The sequence below is a fragment of the Meles meles genome, chromosome 1 (assembly GCF_922984935.1).
Source record: "Meles meles chromosome 1, mMelMel3.1 paternal haplotype, whole genome shotgun sequence".
Lineage (NCBI taxonomy): Eukaryota > Metazoa > Chordata > Mammalia > Carnivora > Mustelidae > Meles > Meles meles.
Genome location: NC_060066.1, coordinates 118892955 through 118910202, shown reverse-complemented (window position 1 = coordinate 118910202; position 17248 = coordinate 118892955). Strand labels below are relative to the sequence as shown.

General features: G+C 41.0%; 1 long non-coding RNA gene across 5 annotated transcripts in view; it reads left to right on the top strand.

The window, feature by feature from the left end:
• Positions 1-17248, top strand: part of LOC123955341 — a 50232-nt gene that overhangs the window by 31262 nt on the left and 1722 nt on the right. For 2 of the 5 annotated variants that reach the window (XR_006821244.1, XR_006821243.1), the window contains 3 exons: positions 7116-7256; positions 12520-12648; positions 16755-16857. This is a non-coding gene — a long non-coding RNA (uncharacterized LOC123955341). The remainder of the gene's footprint in view (positions 1-7115; positions 7257-12519; positions 12649-16754; positions 16858-17248) is intronic. The other 3 variants (XR_006821245.1, XR_006821246.1, XR_006821247.1) reach the window with 3 other exon arrangements.

Sequence of the window (17248 nt, the reverse complement as noted above, 5' to 3'; positions counted from 1 at the left end):
TCAAATAAATAAATAAAATCTAAAAAAAAAATAATAAATAAATATTTAAAGTGCAATCACACAGGGAAAAGATTCAGTTCATTTCATATGGTAGCAATGAATGGGATAAGAAAAATGGGTAGAAGCCTCACTGAGATAGATTTTTAGTTCAGAATGCAAGAGAAGTGTATAAAATTTTGACACAAAAGTAAAAATGAAATGAGGTGGGGCGCCTGGGTGGCTCAGTGGGTTGAGGCCTCTGCCTTCAGTTCAGGTCATGATCCCAGGGTCCTGGGATCGAGCCCCGCATCGGGCTCTCTGCTCGGCAGGGAGCCTGCCTCTCCCTCTCTCTGTGCCTGCCTCTCTGCCTACTTGTGATTTCTGTCTGTCAAATAAAATCTTTAAAAAAAAAAAAAAATGAAATGAGGTTTCAGGAAAGTTTCCCCATCACTTGAGGTGCTCCTGCAGAAACAGAAACTGAACTAATTCTTCCTCCCTAAGAGAGGACTTAAGCCTCTCTAACAGGATAAAGGATAAAGATCCTATTAATAATACTCAGCACCATCATCCAAAAGAACTTTAAAGCAACCGTATGTGTTGTAAAGCTAGAGCCACCAACTGTCGTGATTTTCCCAGGACTGAGGGGTTTCTTGGAGTGTGGGAGTTAGGTTGCTAAAAAGTCCCATGCAAACCATGGCAAATTCATCACAGAGCTGCAGGAGTTTTGGTTAAAGAAAATAAGTCGTGTTGAAACACATATAGAAGATACAAAAACAAACCTTCATCGAATCAACACATGAATTAATGAGGGCATTGTCATTTATTTTCCATATAAATGAATTTTCCAAATATTTATTTACTTATTTTTAAAAGATTTTATTTTTTTGAGAGAGAAATTGAGATAATGAGTAGGGGGAAGGGCAGAGGGAGAAGCTGACTCCCTACGGAGCAGGGAGCCCAACTTGGAACTCTATCCCAGGACCCTGGGATCATGACCTAAGCCAAAGGCAGATGCTTAACTGACTGAGCCACCCAGACACCCTGAGTTTTCCAGATCCTTAAAGGTTTACTCTTTAAATACCAACAAATTTATATGTATTAGATTTTAAATGTCTTGGGGCACCCAGGTGGCTCAGATGGTTAAGCCTCTGCCTTGAGCTCAGGTCATAATCCCAGGGTCCTGGGATAGAGTCCCACATTGGGCTCCCTGCTCGTCAGGGAGCCTGCTTCTCCCTCTCCCTCTGCTGCTCCCCCCGTTTGTGCTTGCTCTCTCTCTCTCTGTCAAATAAATAAATAAAATCTTAAACAAAAAAAGATTTTAAATGTCTTAAAATACATAGTTCTCTGTGCTTTTTATCAGATGATACGGAATATAGATGTCTTCATTTGAAAATATATTAAGAAAGAGTTGGGATTGGAATATAGACCAGTAAAATAAAATAAGTAGGACTTAAGTTTTGAAGTTTGACATAGCTTTGAACTTACCTCTGTCCTTTGTAGCACATCAATTTATTTAATGCATGTCTCAGTTTTCTCACCTGTAAATTGGGGATAATAAGTACCTATTACATAGAATAGTGCCCAGTAGACTATGATAAGCACTCAGTAAATGGTAGCTATTTTATCATCGTTGTTAATAACCCCCAGAGTTATTTTCTGGGCTAAACAGCTCTAGCAAGTGGCTCTGTCTTCTACATCATCTGAATGGACTCTGCTGTCTGCTCTCAGAATCTCTGGTCAGTGTACTTGATCTCTTTATTTTATACACAATTGAATGCCTGTGTGAGGACACTTAAACTTCTGAAGAAACAAAACGCATGTACTTTTTGATGGCTGTTTACTCAGTGATATCTAGTTCCTGGACTATATTCCAAATACTTGAGAGTTTTGGCAACATTAGCTACCTGTAAGTGTGGCATTGCAAAAATCAGTCAACTAATCTGCATACTTAACTAGCAGTTTGAAGTTGGGGTTTTTTTGGGGGGGAGGGTTGGAGGGCAGAAAAGTAAGGTTTATTGAGCGATAGCAACGTGATAGAACAAAACTCCCAAGGAGGGATGGGACACGTGGAGGTTGCCCAGGAACGTGGAAGTTGCCCAGGAATTGGAAGTTTAAATGACTGTTTTCAAACACAGTTTTACGAAGACTCTTCTTTTTGTTCTATCATCCATTTTGTTTAAAAAAAAAAAAAAAAAAAGCTTATTCTTTTCTTACAGTTCTTCAAGTACTGAAGTACTTGGACAAAATATACATCTGAATGTTATTCGTTTTCTCAGGGAAGCCCAAGAGGGTAACATTCTTTTTTTTTCTCTCTCTCTCTTTAGATTTTTATTTATTTGTCAGAGAGAGAGAGAGCATGAGCAGGGAGAGGGGCAGGCAGAGGGAGAAGCAGGCTCCCTACTAAGCAAGGAGCCTGATGTGGGCCTCATCCCAGGACACTGGGATCATGACCTGAGCCAAAGGCAGACACTTAACTGACAGAACCACCCAGAACCTCCCAGAGGGTAACATTCCTAAAGCACAAAAATGAGACTTTTAAGTCCACAATTGCTTTTCCCTTGTAACTTTACTCTTCATCCTATGTGAAAAGTCAGTAGATAAACATGCATGGGAGATTCACAAGCAGGAGGGTTGAAAACAAGAACACTTAATATGGCTGCACTGACGTTCCTTATCCTCTCTCTCCTTCTACCTGCAGACCTAACCATGCCAGCCCTGATCTATGGGTCGTCTCTTAACCAACTGTACTCCTCCTTACAGGACTGGACAGAGATTGCCCATTAAAGTTGTTCTCTTAAATCCATACCACTCCCCTCAGGTGTGCCCTGGGAGGGAGGAAACACTTGGGAAGAGCAGATAAAGTCAAGCATACTGGCATCATTCACATAGCTGTTAGAAAATTGTGGAATTTTTAAAAATCTCTTGAGGGAGGCCAAAGTTAATCTGTTTGAAACTGACCACTGAGAGTTGGCCTTCTGTCTAAAGGTTTGACTGTAAGTAAACAAACAACAAAAAAAAATTAAAGACCTTGTTTTTGATCAGACTGTTCAAAGAAAGACTTTTGTGGGTAAAAGTTCACTAGGCTGAAACAATAGAAACATTTGAGAGTGGAATATGGCCTTCACCCTTAAAGCAGATGTCTTTGTCCACCTTTGCTGGCCTCCTTCAAGAGCATGGACGTGACTTCACCTCTCAGAGTATTTTGCATGTTTGTCTTTGATATTTGGAGAGTCAGAAGATACTATGTTCATCAGTTGGTCATTTAGGTCTAGGAAAAGCTGGCAACAACTTTCAGCAGGGTTGGTCTTTACTCGGCAAATAACCTCTTGAAGAATTTTTAATGATTAAAAAGCAAGAGGAAAAAAGTAACAAACTTTCTCACTCCCATGGCTCTGTATCGATCCCACTGTAGATTCTCAAACTGCTTCTAAAAACCACCCAGAACTAAAAAAGTAGCCAGCCTGGCCCTTCCCCTGATTTAATCTTACCTTTTAACCTTTAAGAGATAGAAAAATGAACTTAATCCTTAATTAATGAAGCTCTAAGTGAGGAAAGGCCAAAAATAGTTATTCTTTCAAGAGTATTAAGGTAATTACATGTCCATGCATTTGCCCATGTGTTTTAGGACCATATGTCCTAAATTTTAAGGGCAAGTTCAGATTTTATGTATCTTCTCACAGAAGTCCTTTATTCCTCAGATTATAAAGTTAAGAAAATTTTCGGTTTGTAAAATATGATTATTTTAGTTGTAGCCTCATAGGCTCTGTTAAAAACAATGATATGGAAAGCTGTTTGTTAATCTTAAGACTAAACTTAGTTTTTTTTACCAGCAAAATGGGTTTATTTGGGAATAAGGCAGAATTGCAATTTGAGACACACAAGCTATGACAGAACCATAGGAAATTCCAGCGAACAAAAGAGAGGAACCTTATTTTATGGAGAAAAAGGTTGGGAGGGGTTGTTTTGAATGAAAGTCCATTGAGGGAAAGCAAGAGTTCAGGGTGATGATGCTTTCTCATTAACTGGGTTGCCAGGATACTTGAAATTTTTTTTTTTTTAAGATTTTATTTATTTATTTGACACAGAGAGAGATCACAAGTAGGCAGAGAGGCAGGCAGAGAGAGAGGAGGAAGCAGGCTCCCCACTGAGCAGAGAGCCTGATGCGGGGCTCGATCCCAGGACCCTGAGATCATGACCTGAGCTGAAGTCAGAGGCTTTAACCCACTGAGCCACCCAGGCGCCCCAGGATACTTGAATTTTTGAATGAGATGCAGTGCATGCCCTTCCCTGTTGGAACCTGTAACTGATGATTCTTTCCGGTTGATTCTTTTGGGGTCTATAATCAACAATTCTTCCTGTAATTAATGTAGGGCTCCCCCTTCCAGCCTCCCAATTTAGACTCCCAAGTCCACTTAGTGAGATTTCTTTTTATTAATTTTGGCGTGTTCTAGACCAAAGGAAAACTGTTGAAATACAAATGGTTATCTCCTACCCTCTATGACATCTTACCAAGGTAATAAGTCATATCCCCTCTATGATTTTAAGGCACACCAAAAGCACTGGGCATAACACAAATTACTGCTTGAATTACCCTGACCTCCATACTCCAGTGTAAGTGGAGAAAGGAGTGGAGTATTGGTTCTTGTCTGTGTCCTCCACCTAATTTGGGAATCACATGCTCTTCCCAGGTGCCCACTGCATCATCTGCTCCTCACCAGCTATTTGTTCCATTATGGGCCACCACTCCTGTAACTGTAGATCAGTGCCCCCAACTCCTGCATACAGTTCTCTTGTAGGATGTTGTTCCCTGTGATGAGTGCAGCATAAGAGTAAGTATGAGGCAGGGCACACTTCTGTTTACTGTTTCATCCCTTTATCCTCCACACCTCCATCACACAAAGTATTAATAGGCCTATTAGACTTAGGAAATGGTTGGAATAAGTTAAGGAAATCACAGTGAGAAAGAGAAAAAAATAATTTAAACTGAATGCAAAATCTGCTATAATCACCCAACTCACCGTGCATTTGATCTGTAGGAGCTCTATTTAAACTGCCTTCCTGGTAATCCCATCAAGACTTCCACTTAATATCATTAATTAGAAACTAAGACTCTTGGCCACATAGATGGCTGCTTCAAGACGGAAGTCCATATTCTACTCTTGAATTTTTCGGGTCACTCTGGTTTCAACCTAGTGAACCCTAGGGAAGCTAGCAAAATTAAGTGCTCTGACCTCGCCCCCACCATAAGAGAAAGTCAGGTTGGAGAGCAAAATGAGATTAGTGATACTAATTGATCAAGTTATACATTTTTTGTACATTCCTAGTTTTAATGTATCAATGGGAGTTACCAGCTAAATAACCTTTATTTTTTCAAAGATTTATTTATGCATTTGAGAGAGAGAGAGAAAGAGTGCGGGAGTGGCAGAAGGAAAGGGAAAACGAATCTCAAGCAGACTCCCCAATGACTGCAAAGCCTGACTCGGGGCTTAACATAGGGCTTGATCCTACAACCCCAAGATCATGACCCAGGCCAAAATCAAGAGTTGGATGCTTAACCGACTGAGACACCCAGGTACCCCTAACTAACTTTTATCATCATTCCAGGAAAGTGAACAAAACATTACACCTTTGCCAGGAGATTGTGTTGTAGATAACTTAGTCTATAATCTTTCTACCCTACCTTCAAGTCTAAGAGCCCCGACATTTCCTAACCTCTGCTATTTGGCTGCCTGCATATCTTTGGCAAACTCTAGTCATTTCCTGTGTAGTTGGTCTCATCCCAGGAACTGTCCACGTAGTTCATTCTTCGAGGCTGCCATTCAGTCAAAACAACCCAAATACTTTTTTTTTTTAAGATTTTATTTATTTATTTGACAGATAGAGATCACAAGTAGGGAGAGAGGCAGGCAGAGAGAGAGAGAGAGGAGGAAGCAGGCTCCCTGCCAAGCAGAGAGCCCGATGCGGGGCTCGATCCCAGGACCCTGGGATCATGACCTGAGCGAAAGGCAGAGGCTTTAACCCACTGAGCCACCCAGGTGCCCCAACAACCCAAATATTTTAGACAACTCTACAGATCAACTCTATAGATCAACCAGTCATGGTTGTTAGGTGCTACAGCCCTACAGAAGAATCCAGATGGGCACATGAAACCTCCCAGTGTGATCCCTGTTTGTCTCTTCACTGCTGTGACTATCAAATACGCCTCTTTATTAAAATTGCTTAGCCAAGGACGCCTGAGTGGCTCAGTGGCTTGAGCCGCTGCCTTGGGCTCAGGTCATGATCCTTAATCCCAGGAGATCAAGTCCCCAATGGGCTTCTTGCTCAGTGGGGGGTCTGCTTCTCTCTCTGCCTCTGCCTGCCACTCTGCCTGCTTATGCATGCTGTCTCTCTCTCTCTCTGACAAATAAATAAATAAAATCTTTAAAAAAATAAAAATAAAATAAAATTGCCTAGCCAGTAACTGTTGGAACACAAACACATGCACACCTTTCAAGGGCAAATGTTAAATCACAGAGACAATATAAAACCTAAAACCCTCAAACTGCCTAAAGCGAGTTCTTGCTAAAGACATATCTGATCTGCCTAATGTTTTTATGGTCTTTAAATGATTTTTTTTTTAAAGATTGATTTATTTGACACAGAGAGACAGTGAGAAAGGGAACACAAGCAGGGGGAGTGGGAGAGGAAGAAGCAGGCTTCCGCCAAGGAGAGAGCCTGATGTGGGGGCTCAAACAACACAGGACCCTGGGATCATGACCTGAGCCCAAGGCAGACACTTAATGACTGAACCACCCAGGCACCCCTTTAAACGATTTTTAAGGGGGAGGCAACTCCCGTTTTCCCCCAGTCTCTACTCTTCACTATTATTTACATTCCAACTGCATCACCCATTTATATACTGGCCTAGCCTTTGAAAATGTTTGGGTTTGAGATCCCTGCATCTAAACCCACAAGGAGATACACATTTTCCTAATTACCCTATAATATGTAAATATCTCTCCTCTGTCCTTCTGCTTTTAAACCTTGCCCCTTGGACCTCCAAGTGATAATAGGCCACTCCCTTATCCATTCGAAAACCTTGTGAAGTTTGGTTTGGTTTTTTTTTAAACGATTTTATTTATTTATTTATTTGACAGAGATCACAAGTGGGCAGAGAGGCAGTAAGAGGAGAGAAAGGGGGAAGGAGGCTCCCTGCCAAGTAGAGAGCCTGATGCAGGACCCTGAGATCATGACCTGAGCTGAAGGCAAAGGCTTTGAATACTCCTTAAAGGATCTAGGTAAGTCCTCAGCAAGACTTCACATCTCCCCCAACCTTTGAACTACTGGAGATGGAGGGGAGGTTTTAATTCTTTGGGCTACGTTAATAGTAGCTGTTTTCTAAGTTCAGAACACCGATAACTGGGCACCAGTTCCTTCAGGATTTAGTTTAATACTTTTTCATTTCCTCTTGTGTGCCACCATACATTTTCATGTGTTCAGCAAACATACTGAACTCCTGCTATGATTTGGGCACACTTGGAGCTGGGAGTAGAGCAATGAGCAAAAACAAAGCTTACTGCCCTCATGAAGCTTACAGTCTAGCAAAGGACATAAAACTTCTGGAAAGATGGAAGAGTAGGAGGATCCTAAGCCCACCTGTCCCATGGACACCTGTAGAAAACAACCACATCAGAGACCCATAAAACAAGGAGAAGACTTGCAGACCAGACTTCACAGTTAATCGTAGAGAGGAAGCCACATCTAGTAAAAGAAACAATTTCAGTAACGACAGTAGAATCCCTATTGTTAATGTTTGTAATGTTGAAGATTTAATAGACCCTGGCTTTAATTTGGAATCATCTCATTCATGTAATAAGGAGATTTTATCTCAACTCGAGTAAAGCAATTGCATGTTGTTAAATACCTGCTTAGTAATAAAATGGTCAAATGAACCAGTCTGTGACTAGTCAGGTCAGCAGATACGGAAAGGTATGATGACATTAAGGTCATTAACTGTTGGGCTTATTCTTGGCACAAACTAGTTAATATCTTTCAGTCTCATTGCCACAGACTACTTTGCTAACCTGGGCCGTCCTCCTCCAGAGGCATGCAGTTGAAAACAAGAGAAATCAGGGAATGATAGATTAGGTGTCACGTTAGCACTGTTAGAAAAACAATTTAACCATCCACATCCTGATGATGGTGTTTTAAGAGGCCTGCAGGACAATAGAGTCATTGTGATCAAAAGTGGCCCAGGGCAGTCTTCAAGCTCTCAGGCTTCCTTCTGTCTCTGCCAGCCAAGAGAATCATGAGGGAGTTCTTTTCCTTGGATAAGATCCTGGTGATGGGACTGTAATCCTTGCATTTCTGCACTGCTTCCGTGGTATAGTCCTCAGTCTTCAAGAGAGTTTCTGAATTAGATTACTAATGCTGGGCATTTTAAGAGTATCACAAATGTGATGGGGGTGTTTTGAGAACTTAAGCTGACACATTCTTATATTCCGATGCGTCTGGAGGACCTGACTGCCAAGGTTCCATATATGTGAAGGATTAAGAAAGAGCTCATTCTGGGGCACCTGGGTGGCTCAGTGGTTTAAGCCTCTGCCTTCAGCTCAGGTCATGACCCCAGGGTCCTGGGATCCAGTCCCACCTGGGGCTCTCTGCTCAGCAGGGAGCCTGCTTCGCCCTACCCCCCCTCCACCCGCCCCCTGGCTGCCTCTCTGCCTACTTGTGATCTCTATCTGTCAAATAAATGGATAAAATCTTTTAAAAGAAAGAAAGAAAGAAAGAAAGAACGAGCTCATTCTAATGGAAGAGAGGACCACAGGACAGGGTAAACCACAAGAGAGGAGTGATTCTGGGCACAGACCAGACTCATGTTTGAATCCTAGGGAAAGGGAACTAAAATAAAGGGCCTATAAAACCCAAAAGAGTCATTTCCATAAAATCTCTGAGTCATCAGGACCTTAAAACAGCCCTTCCAGGTTGAGTGTGTCACTGTGTGGACGAAATTTGGGCTGAAGAGTGCTTTTTCCAAGTGGAATTTCTATTGCAAGCATTCAGAGGCTGAAATGGTCAACATTAGGGCCCCCAAAGAAGCAGGGGTGATGTCACACTTGAGGGAGCACTGGTGACGTAGCAAAGACATCCACACTTCTGATGCTCTGGCCCTAGTATCAGTGTGTGTAAACATTTTGGCTTAAGGATGACAGGAGATTGCACTGAAGTGAAATAGAAAAGAAAGAGTGCCTGTAGGAGTGGTTAAATGGAGTAGCTGGGACTGTGGTTCCACAGATTTCTCACTGCCAGAGAAGAGCGTTATAAATGTTTAGAAAGGGGGAAGGCTGGGATGAATCTACAGTGTTGGACAGGAATTGGAAAAATCTCTAAGTGTGTGTGTGGGTGTGTATTGGGGGTTGGGAAAGTTGTCTTCGGAGAGGACCTACCAGCAATGACACACTAGTGCAAATGAGCACACCTAGAACCCAAGTCCTCCTAAATACTATTCTCCATTCACAGAACTAGAGCTTAGAAAAGTGGCTGATTTCAAGATTGGTGCTGGGAGACTAGGAAAACCTGGACCATCTTATTGTGTAAGAAAGTTAGAAAGCTCAAAGAATTTTAGGGACATGTCAAAAGGACAGTTTGAAGAGATTCCCACTAGCTGTGTCAGGGACAATGTAAGTATCATAATAAGTAGTGTCAATAACAGATTATAACTTCTGAATAAAATAGACTCTGTGAGTCCCACTGGTATAAACAGCCAAACAAATCATAGAGAAAGGCACATTTTTCCTTACAGTAGAATACCAACTAAAAAATACAAAAGGAAGAAAGACTTATGAAATCACCATTTGGCAATCATCATAGTAATAATTGAGTCAGGCAAGAATCATCAATGCATGCTAAAACTAGTGGGTGAAGTTTGATGAGGGACAGGACATGTACATAGTGTCAAAATATCTCCCCACAAGGCACTTGTTAATGATGAAGGAAAATGCAGTAATTTTAAAGTGGAAAAAATGTAACCAAGTCATTAAAGGTAACTTCAATCGTAACGAACAAATCAACTACTATTATATACTGAGAAGATCACAACATCACTTCTGTGGTATTTCTGCTAAAAATGCCTCACCTGAATCTAATCATGAGGAAACATCAGACAAGCCAAGTTGAGAAACACTCTACAAACAACTTGCCTATAACTCTTCATATATGTCAAGGTCATGAAAAACAAAGTATAACATCTAGTCTAGATTAAAAGAGACTAAATACTTGACAACTGAATGTTGATCTTGATAACAACGTATGATCTGGAATTTTCTTTTACCCTAATGGGCATTACTGAGACAACTGAGCAAAATTTGAATAGGTCTATAGATTAGATAGTTTTATTGAATCAATACCGACTTCTTAATTTGCATAATTATACCGGGATTGTGCAAGAGAATGCCTTTGTTTTTTTGGAAATACATACATAGAGGGAAAGGGCATCATGTCTACAGCTTACAAAAAATAGTTTAGAAAAACAGAAAAAACAAAAAAAAAAACAGGAAAAAGTTAAACAGTTAAAAGTTTAAAGAGAAAAAAGTTTAGAAAAAATTATAAATAAATGCAGAGACTACACAAGCATGCACAAGATTGGCCTACATTGCTAGGAGAAAGAACTGAAACTAACAAGCGTTTTTTACATGGCTAGTCAGAAATTCTGAGAATATGCCTCAAAGCCCTTTTTATTTGGTGCCTGGTGCCCATTTATGATGTAAGATATGGTAGCAGCCCACATGGCAGAAAATCTTGAGTACCAGTGAGTCATCCTCTGTGTTTGAGACACCTCTAGAACACTCTCCTAACCCAGTCAATTTAACTCACCTCAACTTCAATACAACAAGCTCCTCTACCAAAAAAAAATTTTTTTTTAAGATTTTATTATGTATTTGAGAGAAAGAGAGAGAGCACAAGCAAGGGGAGGGAGCTACAGAGCAGGGAGCTCGATCCCAGGACCCTGAGATCACGACCAGACCTGAAGGCAAACACAACCAGCCGAGCCACCCAGGTGCCCAGATTCTTTCTTTCTTTAACTTTCATATTCAGATTGAGTTATTGCAGTCACAAATTCCATGCAACTCTCCTGCTTGAGCAGGAGATGAACAGGTTTAATCCAAACAAATTCCAAACACTTATCTTAATATAAGGATAAAATATTTTGGACCTAAAAGTCAAAGCTGATTAAGAAACAGCAAAGATAACAGACTGAACCACCATGAGCCTCTCTTTGCTTTACTGTTTGCTTGCTCTCTTTGCTCTATTATTTCTATATCACTTGTGGGCAGGAAGCAGCCATCTTGAAATACAAATTTTACTTGTTTCTTTGAAAAAAAAAAAAGAAAAACAAATAGATGGTTTATTCTAAGAATGTACAGGAACTTATATTCTAAACGTCCACAGATACATATTCCAGAAACTCTTATCACCTCAAAGCCCTACTACAGCTTCTCTTTAATCTTTTTAAACATCCTGTTACATAAATCGCAGCTGCATCTATAGCAGGAAAAATAATAAGATAATAATTGCTCAAACATCAAAAGCATTTGGGTGGGTCTTACATAGACCTTTAGTCTTCTCTCCCACCAATACCACGTTCTTAAAAAAAATTTTTTTTTTTACCCACCCACATTAATGTATTTTTTGTTTGTTGTTTCCTTTCCCCTGAGTAATTACTATGAAATTTTGCCAGGTCAGAAACTGTTCCCAGGAAGAGACCCAGAGTATCAAGAAAGCAGACAAATAGTACCTGAAGATAAGCTGTGACTCTTTCCAGGCCTGCCCTCCTTTGATTTCTTTCTCCATTTGAATGTGATTAATTGGTGGAATTGCACGTCCTCAGTGTGGTGTGAGGGAGAGTTCCCCTGCCTGACCTACGCTAGGAATTTCCTATTCACTTTCATGGGAACTTAGAACTGTCCTTACCACCCAGTATTCTTACGAACCACACAAACTGTTAAATGAGGGCTGTGAATCTAGTATGTGTATTCGTCCAGCAAGTATTTCTTGATCATAAGTTGGAGTTAGGAAGAGTTTTAGAAGTCTTTTAGCTTGACCTGTCTTCCAACGCCAGCATTTCTTCCATAACTTTTCTGGCAAATGGGCACCAGCCAAGACTCGGTTATTAATTACAGAGAGGAGCTCCCCATGGTGTTGGGAAGCCCATTTCATTGCTGGACATCTCTCATCATAACTCTTGCTGCTGGCTGTGGTTCTTTGCGACTTCAACAGAATATGTCTACCCCTCCTCCATATGACAACCCTTCACACATCAGTTGGCTGCTAATTTATCCTAGCTAAGTACCATCACTCATAATGGTTTTTTTTTTACTCATAATGTTTTTTCAAATCACGCTGAGTAGTGGTTAACATCCAGAAGTTAATAGTAGTTAACTTGGGAAGGGAAGACTGTAGTTGTTTTAAAAATTTCTTGCTTGCATGTAAATTCTAATTTTCACAATAAATATTTACTTTAATAACTGACAACATGAATTATTTTTATTGGGTTTGTTGTAGATGCCAGTCCTGGAATGGATATATAATTATCCTGCAGTAACCCTGAGAGATAGGACCTATAATTGTCCCCATTGTATGGATGAAGAAAGTAAGGCACAGAGGGATTAAATAATTTGCCACGATCACAAAGTAAGTGACTAAAAAGAGATTGGAACCCAGGTTTGCCTAATTCTTGACCATTCCCCTGTAACAAGAAAAACAATTTTTGTGAGGGGTGAGAGACATATTTGTTTTTAACATGGTGTCCAGAAATGGATACAATATGCTAGGTTTGATCTGAACACTGTAATTATTACATCCTTTGATTTGGACACAGTACAATCTATTAATGTCCCTAAGACTTCATTTGATTTTTTACCTCCTGTTATATGACTCTTATAGGAGCTTTCAAAATATCCTTTGGCTCTTATTTCATTTTTTCACCTCGACTCCCTCTTTGCCCCTCCTCCTTTGTCACCCCAACAGCTCTTACCCCTCCATTACGATTTTATCAACTTAGTTAACATTTCTCTTCATGCTCCTATAATCGTATAGACACATACAAATGTACACATATTCAGTATAGATTTTCTTTGTAATTTAAGAAGTGACTACGTTTTTGCCTCTCACTTTTACTTAAAACAATTTCTTATATAAAATCTCTCTAAATCAAATCCATTCCTTTTAATGGTTGTCCTAAAATATGGATGTACTATAATTTTTGCAACCATTCCCCTATTGATGGGCATGCATGGTATTTATAATGTGGATGTGTGTGCGTGTGTGTATATGTAAGTTGACATAGAAAATATTGCTTTAATAAATAACCTGGTATGTATGTACTGTGTATGTACATATGTATGTACTATGTTCTTACTTAAATAGTTTTCTTGCAACTAGTGGTTTACTTTAGTAGGATAGATTCCCAGAACTGAGGTTGGTAGGTCAAGGGGTATATATATTTTTAAAGATTTTATTTTTAAGTAATCCGTATACCCACTGGGGGGCTTGAACTCATAACCCCGAGATCAAGAGTTGCAGGCTTTACCAACTGAGCCAGCCAGGCGCCCCAAGGGACATATATATTTTTAAATAATAGCTATTGCCAGATTGCTTTTCAAAAAGCCTTTAATACTTTGTATTTCCATAGCGGCACATGAAAATGCTCTTTATTCTACATCCCTGCAGCAACAGGTATTACAGAAGTCATTCTAATAAAACCCTGTGAAATGAGATCAAAGGAGACTACTTAAATCTAATAAAAATTATGTACTCCAAATCAGCAGCAGTTATAATCCTAACTGGCAAAATGTTAAAACTCTTTCCTTTAGGGGTGCCTGGGTGGCTCAGTCAGTTAAGTGTCTGCCTTCTGCTCAGATCATGGCCCTGGGGTCCTGGGGTTGAGCCCCGAATCAGGCTCCCTGCTCAGCAGTGTGTCTGCTTCTCTCTCTCTCTTTGCCCCTCTCCCCCACTCTTGCTCTCTTTCAAGTAAATAAATACAATCTTTTAAAAAAAAGAAAAACCTTTTCATTTAAAATTTTTCATTTAAAATCAGGTACTGCACCTTGAGCTTTTAATTAAATATACCTAACCGGGGTGCTGGGTGGCTCAGTGTGTTAAGCTTCTGACTTTGGCTCAGGTTATGATCTCAGTTTCCTGGGATCAAGCCCTGCAATCAGGTTCTCTGCTCAGTTGGGAGCCTGCTTCCCCCTCTCTCTCTGCCTGCCTCTCTGCTTACTTGTGATCTCCCTCTCTCTCTCTGTCAAATAAATAAATAAAATATATCTTTAAATAAATAAATATACCTAACCAGGTCTTTTTGACTCTTAACTTTAAAATTGATGTACAATGTATATAGAAAAATGAGGACAAATCATAAGGGCACAGATCAATGAATCCTTACAAAATAAACACATCCGTATGACCACCATTTAGGTCAAGAAATTGACATTAGCGGGGCGCCTGGGTGGCTCAGTGGGTTAAAGCCTCTGCCTTTGGCTCAGGTCATGATCCCAGGGTCCTGGGATCGAGCCCCACATCAGGCTCTCTGCTCAGCAGGGAGCCTGCTTCCTCCTCTCTCTCTGCCTGCCTCTCTGCCTACTTGAGATCTCTGTCTGTCAAATAAATAAATAAAATCTTAAAAAATAAAAAAAAAGAAATTGACATTAGCAACACCTCAAAAGCCTTCCTCCTGTCCCCTCCTAATCATTGCCTCTTCCTCCTTCCTCAAGAGACCACAGAATAGTTTTGCTTGGTTTTATAATATGTAGAAAGAGAATCATACAGTATACACTCTTTGGTGTGTGTCTGATTTCTTTCCCTCAGCACTACCTTAGTGAGGTTTCTCCATGTAGCAGATATCAGTGGTTCACTCATTTTCATTGCTGCACAGTAGTTCATTGTATGAATAATATACTACAATTAATTACCCATTCTGTTGTTTTTTTTTTAATATTTATTCATTTGTCAGAAAGAGAGCCCACGCACAAGCAGGGGAGAGCAGCAGGCAGAGGGAGAGGGAGAAGCAGGCTCCCCACTGAGCAGAGAGCCCAAAGTGGGACTCGATCCTGGGACCCCAGTATCATGACCTGAGCCAAAGGCAGATACCTAACCAACTGAGCCACCCAGGAATCCCACCTATTCTGTTTTTGATGGGCTTTCAGGTCCTTTTGAATCTGAAACCTGTCATCCAGTGTATTAGCCACCAGTACTCTGCCAGCTTTGTATCGTCAGAAATTTGGATGATTACACCATTCATTCATTCACTTATTTTTAAAGATTTGGTTTATTTATTTGAGAGAGAGTAAGTGAGAGAGAGAACATGAACTAGCAGAGTGAGAGAGAGAGAGAGAGAGAAAGAGAGCATGACCGCTCCCACGAACAGGGAGCCCGATGTGGGGGTCTTAATCCCAGGACCCTGAGATCATGGCCTGAGCTGAGGGCCAGCGCTTAGCCGACTGAGTCACCCAGGCACCCCAGTGATCACACCATTTTTGTCTACACGCAAATCATGGATATTGACCCATTTGACAGGACCAGGCAGATTTGTGTCAGACAATTAGAGATCTCCCTTCAGGTTAGCCTTAATATGCTAATAAATAGTATTTGGGCAAGTTCTTAAATTCGCTAACATGGTAGCTATCTGTAGTGTCGTTTAGCAGAAACAAAATTTACTGAAGGTGTACTATGTTCTACATACTGACTGGGGATGAAGTCGTGAACCAGAGAGAACATGGAATTTACATTCTAGCTGATGAGACAAATGTACACAAAAAACAAATAATTTAGATAATTTTAGCCAAATGCATGAGGAAACTGAAACAGGGCAGCACAACAAGGAGTGCTGAGAAGGGAGGCAGACAACTTGTGGAGCTAGTTGCCTGAAGACTGGGACTAGTAACAGCCAGGCAAGGATATAAGCAAGTACGAAGGCCCTCAGGGGGAGATAAGCTTCAAGAAACAGGAAGGCTCATGTACCTAGAGCCAATTGTGAATGGAAGCAAGTTGAGGAGAGGTAGACAGGAACCAGATCATTTCCAGTTTTAAAGTCCTAAATGTCTAACTGTAATGATGAGATGGATAAGAAGATATAACACCCAGATATCCTTTTAAGGAAGTGCTTGGTGCCTAGAAATGAAGAGTGTGTCAGCAGACAGCCCAGAGCTGGCAGCTCTCAGGGTCTGCCTTAGTTGCCGAGAGCCTTGCTGCCTAAGGACATACTCCGCTTAGAGCGGACCACATCTTTGACTGAGTGGGCAGGGATATAAATGCTCACTCCTTTTGATCTGGCACCGGGCAACTGTGACCAACAGTACTCAGTGCCGAGCTCCCTGATGGGTTGGCCCAAGCTTTACTGGGCCTGTATCACTGATTTCTTCCTCTGTTCAGTCCTGCTTCCTTTCCTTTCCTTTCAGAGGTGTCAAACCCTGATAAACATCTCAGATCGCAGACTTGGTCTCCATATCTGCGGAAAACTCAAGTCTGTTACAAATGGGGAGCCACTGAAGGATTTTATGCAAAGAATTCAAATGGTCTGGGGCACCTGGGTGGTACAGTGGGTTAAGGCCTCTGCCTTCAGCTCAGGTCATGATCTCAGGGTCCTGGAATCGAGCCCCCATCGGGCTCTCTGCTCAGCAGGGAGCCTGCTTCCTCCTCTCTCTCTGCCTGCCTCTCTGCCTACTTGTGATCTCTGTCAAATAAATAAATAAAATCTTAAAAAAAAAAAAAGAATTCAGATGGTCTGATTTCGTTTTTAGATCACTCCAGCTGCTGTACAGAGAATGGATTGTGGAAGGTAAAAGTGAAAACAGTGGCCTTGGAAAAGAGATGGCTGTGGCCTCATCTTGGGGGGAGCAGAAGGTAGGGAAGAAGTGGGTAGATTTGGGACCGAATCTGGTTATAAAACGGATAACCGTGGTTCTTCCCAAAAGCTTTGATCAAATGTCTTTCTAGAAATAGATTTAGTGTGTCTTTGTATTTCTTTAATCTACCTGTCCAGGGGCGCCTGGGTGGCTCAGTGGTTAAGCTGCTGCCTTCGGCTCGGGTCATGATCTCAAGGTCCTGGGATCGAGCCCCGCATCGGGCTCTCTGCTCAGCGGGGAGCCTGCTTCCTTCCCCTCTTTCTGCCTGCCTCTCTGCCTACTTGTGATCTCTGTCTGTCAAATAAATAAAAAATCTTAAAAAAAAAAAAAAAAAAAACTATAACCTACCTGTCCAGTCATCAGTTCAAGAAAGGAAATAGCCATGGGGC